The following is a 6000-nucleotide window of genomic DNA, read 5'->3' on the forward strand; positions in this document are numbered from 1 at the left end:
AGCCAGTGTGCAGCAGACCCGCGTCCAGCCCACGCTCCAGCACCCGGGTGCGGGCGTGGTAAGGGCTGGGGAGCAGCCCAGGCTCAGCACCCCACACCCTGCCTGCTGCCCCGGAGCCCGGGCACCTGGCTGGAGTGAAGCAGGGGCAGGTGCCCAGGGGAAAGCGCCCGCTACTGCAGCTTGTCCTGCCCCGGCACTCCCAGGGGCCATGTCCTGGATGCTGCCCCTCGTCCCACCGGGCTGAAAGGCCTCTGCGTGGGCCAGCAAGAGCGTCCTCCATTACAGGGGGCACCGTGGGGACGGGCCGCGGCCAGGGGCGGGGAGAGCTGCGGAGGGCACTCGGGCCAAAGCAGCTGGTAGCAGCGCCTCTGGCTCAAAGGCAGACAAAAGTAGGCGCGCGCGGGCTGTGCCAGAGCCCCAAGCGCTGGAGGGAGCCTGGCTCCCTGCAGGCACTGGCAGGTGCAGGCAGGGCAGAGCCTGCTGCCCACAGCTGCATGTGGGCCACACCCCAGACTGTCGGACACCTGCCCTGGGCTCCGGGCAGGGGTGCCCTGCAAAGCAGCACTCCAGCGGGCCGTGCCACAGATGCTTCCCTGACCCCCTAATGAGGGGGCTGGGGCACTGAGCGCCAGGAGGTGAGGCGAGGCCCCCGGGGCCCCAGCCCTGGCCTGTGGTTTGGTGGAGCTGGAAGCTCGGGCACTGGCCCCAGCGGGACAGAAGAAAGGGCAGCGCCCCAGCTGCAGCACGAGGGACGCACTGTCCAGCGCCCGGGCAGCCCCAGGGCCTGCACGGCTCCCTTCCGCGCTCCCGCGCCAACAGCTCTGTGCAGGGCCCCCAAGAGCCGAGACCCCGAGCTCTGCCCAGTGCCAGGGCGGCACTGCTCTGGCTGTCCCACTGGGTGGGCGCTGCTGGCCTCTGCACAGGCCTCTGGCTCCACCTCCTTCCTTGGGGGCCCCCTGCTGGGCCTCCCTGTGGGGGCCAGGAACAGGGGCCCCAGAGCCCCCTTGGACCCTCCCTGCCCTATAGCCTCTCTCAGGGCCCCCCGCCTACAGGTCTGACTGGACCCTGGCCGGTCCCACGGCCGACAGGACTGCTGAGTGCACCTGGCTGGCCCACTCATGGTTCCAGGCACCAGGGGTGAAAGGCAACTTGGTGCAGCCCCACCCTGCCCTGCCTCGAGGCCCACAGGCTGTTGTCCTCCCGGGCCCAGCCAGGGGGTGGACTGGGCAGCACCCCCAACCCAGGCACTCTGGGCCTGGCTGCCCCTCGCCTGTGTGAGTGTCCATCAGGTGCCTCTGCCCCGGGGAGCCCAGGCCTGGGGGCCCTTCTCCTTGAAGAACACCAGGAACAGGTGCACCTGCCGGGATGAAATGAGGAACACGGGGAACAAAACATCAGGGAGCGTGGGGGTGAAGTCAGCGGTCAGGTGGCCGCAGAGCTGAGCGTGTCAGAGCGGCCGCACCCAGGGGGCCCATTTCTGCCGTAGAAACCAAGGTCCTGCCTAAACAGACTGGCCAGAAAGAAACGCTTGGGGGCCGAGGGCACCCCGGCCAGGCCACGTGGCCCCACACGCTCAGCGCAGAGATGGCAGCAGCTGGCCTCCCCTGCAGGCCCGGCACCTTCAGTGCAGCCCTGCATGTTGGGGAACTTCTTTTTTTTTTTGAAAGATTTTTTGTTTTCTTGGGCCTCCCCTGGTGGCGCAGCGGTTGAGCGCTGGGTTGCGAGGCGGCCTGAAGCCTCTGCAGGGCCAGTTCCATCCCCGGCCTCCGGCGAGGGTCCCACCAAAAAAAAAAAAAAAAAATTAAAAAAATATTTTTTTCTTTTAAGATTTTATTTATACAAGAGCTGGGGCACAGGCCAGAGCGCAGGAGGGTGAGAGAATGCACTGGAGACAGAGCGGGGAGCAGAGCAGGCACAAGGACCGAGAGGCACTGCTGAGGGGAGCAGCGGGGAGACGGGAGGGTCCCCCTGGCCCGCAGGGATCGAACCCGCGCTGCGGAGGCTGCAGACGGCTTCACGGGGCGGGGCCCAACCCGCTGCGCCACCGGGGAGGCCCCATGTTGGGGAATTTCTATGGATTTAAACATTTTCTTGAAAACTTTAAGGACCAGGATGTTGAAGTGTGGAGAAAAGAACAAGGGACGGCGGTTTCCCGGCGGTTTCCCTGCGCGCTCCTGCCCGCCGGGTCAGGAAGAACAAAATCGAGAACGAGGCTGGGGCGCTGGCGCGCCCCGAGATCCGCCCGGGCCGCCCGGCAGCCCCACCGCCCCGCTCGGGCAGGCTGAGGAGGGGGCCCCCAGGGGCTCCGGAGCCGCCGTCGGCGCGGCCCCCCGGCTGGTGGCCGCCGGGAAGCGCGGCCCTCGCCGGAGGCCCGCGGGCTGCAGGGGGACGGGGAGGCGCCAGCGGCCACGGAGGGTGCCGGGGCGGCCCACAGCGCACGCCCGCCCGGAGCCCCCCCCCCCGGAGGCCACGGGCGGGCCAAGTCCGCAATGTCGGGGGTCGCCGGGGCCGCGCGGGAGGGCGCAGCCTCAGGCCCGGGACGGTGGCCCTGCGGGACACCTGGGGGGCACCTGGGGACGCCTGCGGGACGCCTGCGGGGCACCTGGGGGACACCTGCGGGACGCCTGCGGGGCACCTGGGGGACACCTGCGGGACGCCTGGGGGAACACCTGGGGGACGCCTGCGGGACGCCTGCGGGGCACCTGGGGGACACATGGGGGACACCTGCTGGACGCCTGCGGGACACCTGGAGGGCACCTGGGGGACGCCTGCGGGGCACCTGGGGGACACCTGCGGGACGCCTGCGGGACGCCTGCGGGGCACCTGGGGGACGCCTGCGGGACGCCTGGGGAACACCTGGGGGACACCTGCGGGACGCCTGGGGACACCTGCGGGACGCCTGCGGGGCACCTGGGGGACACCTGCGGGACGCCTGGGGGAACACCTGGGGGACACCTGCGGGACGCCTGGGGGACACCTGCGGGACGCCTGCGGGACGCCTGCGGGGCACCTGGGGGACACATGGGGGACACCTGCTGGACGCCTGCGGGACGCCTGCGGGGCACCTGGGGGACGCCTGCGGGGCACCTGGGGGACACCTGGGGGACACCTGCGGGACGCCTGCGGGACGCCTGCGGGGCACCTGGGGGACGCCTGCGGGACGCCTGCGGGACACCTGGGGGGCACCTGGGGGACACCTGGGGGACACCTGCGGGACGCCTGCGGGGCACCTGGGGGACGCCTGCGGCCCCGCCCGGAGCCCGGAGCCCGTCGCGGACCGGGCGCCTCCTCGCGTGCCTGCCGACCCCGCGCCTTCCCCGAGGCCGCCGGGCGCCGCGCCTGGGGGGGTCCCGGCCCTGCAGGGGGCGCGGCGCGGCGGGGCCGGGAGGCCGCTCGGCCCCAGCTCACGGCAGACGCCGGCGAAGAGCGGCGCCCCCGGGGGAGGCGCCCCTGCCCACAGCGCGACTGCCCCCGCCTGGCCCCGCCTGGCCCCCGCCTGCCCCGCCTGCCCCCGCCTGGCCCCGCCTGCCCCCGCCTGGCCCCGCCTGGCCCCCGCCTGCCCCGCCTGGCCCCCGCCTGCCCCCGCCTGCCCCGCCTGGCCCCCGCCTGGCCCCGCCTGCCCCCGCCTGCCCCCGCCTGGCCCCGCCTGGCCCCGCCTGCCCCCGCCTGCCCCCGCCTGGCCCCGCCTGCCCCCGCCTGCCCCCGCCTGGCCCCCGCCTGCCCCCGCCTGGCCCCGCCTGGCCCCGCCTGGCCCCCGCCTGCCCCCGCCTGCCCCCGCCTGCCCCCGCCTGGCCCCCGCCTGGCCCCGCCTGCCCCGCCTGGCCCCTGGCCCCGCCCCCGCTGGCCCCTCGTGGCCCGCCTGGCCCGCCTGGCCCCGCCTGCCCCCGCCTGGCCCCCGCCTGGCCCCGCCTGGCCCCGCCTGGCCCCCGCCTGGCCCCGCCCTGGCCCCGCCCTGGCCCCGCCTGGCCCCGCTGGCCCCGCCTGGCCCCGCTGGCCCCGCCCCCGCTGGCCCCGCCCGCCGCGGACGCCCCGCCCCCGCTGCCCCGCCCCACACTTCCGGCGGCGCTCTAGGCCGGCGCGCGCGGCTCGGCTGCTCTGGAGGCCGCGGCGCGCTCCTGGCACGTCGCGCGCGGGGGCCGCGGTTCCGGGCTCCGCCCTGGGGCCTCCGGGCTCAGCCCAGGCGCCGGCCGGGCCGCGGGTCCCGGAGGCGCTGAGGGAGGGGTGCGGCCCCGCGCCCGCCCAGGCCCGCGCTCCTGCCCCGCGGGGCCGGGGAGGGCCGGGCCGGGGGCCGCGCTCAGGTGCCCCAGCCGCCGCCGCGCGGACCCCGGGGGCGCGCGGCCGGGTTATTTGCCGCCAGTTACAAAATTGTTGGACAAAAACGTGAACATGAAAAAGGCGCCGGAAAAGGAGAAACAGGCCCCGCGGCCCGGGGACTCGTCGGGGCGGGGGCGGGGGCGGGGGCGGCCCGACGGGACCGCGGGGAGCCCCGGGGAGCCGGCGCGGGCGGGGCGGTCCCCCAGACGGTCCCCGCCGCCGGGAGGCGCGTGGGGCGACCTGGCGTTTCCTCCGGTTTAAGCGAAGCGGCTTCCTCCGCAGCGAAGAGCACGGAGGGGCCCCGCACCCCACCGGCGCCGGGCGGGGAGGCCGCGGCCGGGCGGGGCGCAGGCGGGGCTCGGGCGGCCCCTCTCCAGCCGGCCGGACGCCGAGGCGCGCGGCTTCCCCCGGGCGCTGTGGCCCCGCAAGCCCGGCAGAGCGCCCGGCCCCAGCGGCAGGGCCAGCCGGCAGCCAGTGCGGTCCCCTGGGGGACAGTCGGGGAGGGCAGGCCCTGGGGAGCGCTGTCTTGACCCCTGGGCTGAGAATTAAGCCACACACCTCGGCTGCCGGCATTTTAAGTCTGTCAGCCATACCCTCGGCCAAGAGACGACAGAACAAGCCCCCCACGCCACAGGAAGAGTCCACGCGCGTGTCCACAGCGGCGCCTATGCCAGGAGGCCACCCAGCCCAGGGAGGAGGGACAGTAAGGGCTGCGCAGGAGGGCAGGGCAGGCTGAGCGTGTCTGCGGGGAAACTCCAACCACACCCTCAGGAACCTCACACCTGCCCAAGCTGCCCTCCAAGTGTTCCGGCAATACAGTGTTCTAGAGCTTTGGGGAGCTGAAAGCAGGGGCTCCCCCCACTCCATTGCCATGGCTCTCTCCAGGCAGGGTCCGGCTGGGTGGGCAGGTGGACCGGGTTTGGGGCGCCTGGAAAACAAGCCAAGCCCCACCCCAGCCGCCATATACATCACTCAGTCTTCCACCCAGTGCCGCTCAGCGGAGGAGGGTGCTGGCCTGAGTATAGGGGTGCCCCATCCCATGGGGCCTCCTGAGGGTCACCTGGCTCCAATGCTGGCACCAGCAGGATGCGCTGCCAACTCTGGGCGTAGACCTCACCTGCCTAAGGCAGGCTGGAGACTACCCGGGGCAAGCGACTCCCCACCTTACCATAGTAGGGCCCCTCCTGTGCCCCCAGAGTAGAGAGTACCAGGGCCCAGCAGGTGGTGCTGAGCTGGTGAGTGGGGGGCGCGTGACCACAGCACGGCCACGGCTACTGCTCTCTGGGGACTCGGGGCTCCCGGCGCGCACCCTTGCAACCAGAAAGCCGCCCGAGCAGCGGGAGCGGCAGCAGCGGGGTGCCAGTCACCTGCCACCCCATGCAAGCTGGTCCTGGCTGGGCCTGGGAGGACAACAGCTTGTGGGCCTCAAGGCAGGGCAGAGTGGGGCTGCACCAAGTTGCCTTTCACCCCTGGTGCCTGGAACCATGGAGTGGGCCAGCCAGGTGCGCTCAACAGTCCTGTCGGCCATGGTCCAGTCAGCCCTGTAGGCGGGGTGGGGGCCTGAGAGAGGCTATAGGGCAGGGAGGGCCCAAGGGAGTTGTGGAGCCCCTGTTCCTGGCCCCCACAGGGAGCCGCCAAGGAAGGAGGTGGAGCCGGAGGCCTGTGCAGAGGCCAGCCCACCTCACT

This window comes from Talpa occidentalis, unplaced genomic scaffold (genome assembly GCF_014898055.3).
Source record: "Talpa occidentalis isolate TD23 unplaced genomic scaffold, MPIMG_talOcc4v2.1, whole genome shotgun sequence".
NCBI lineage: Eukaryota > Metazoa > Chordata > Mammalia > Eulipotyphla > Talpidae > Talpa > Talpa occidentalis.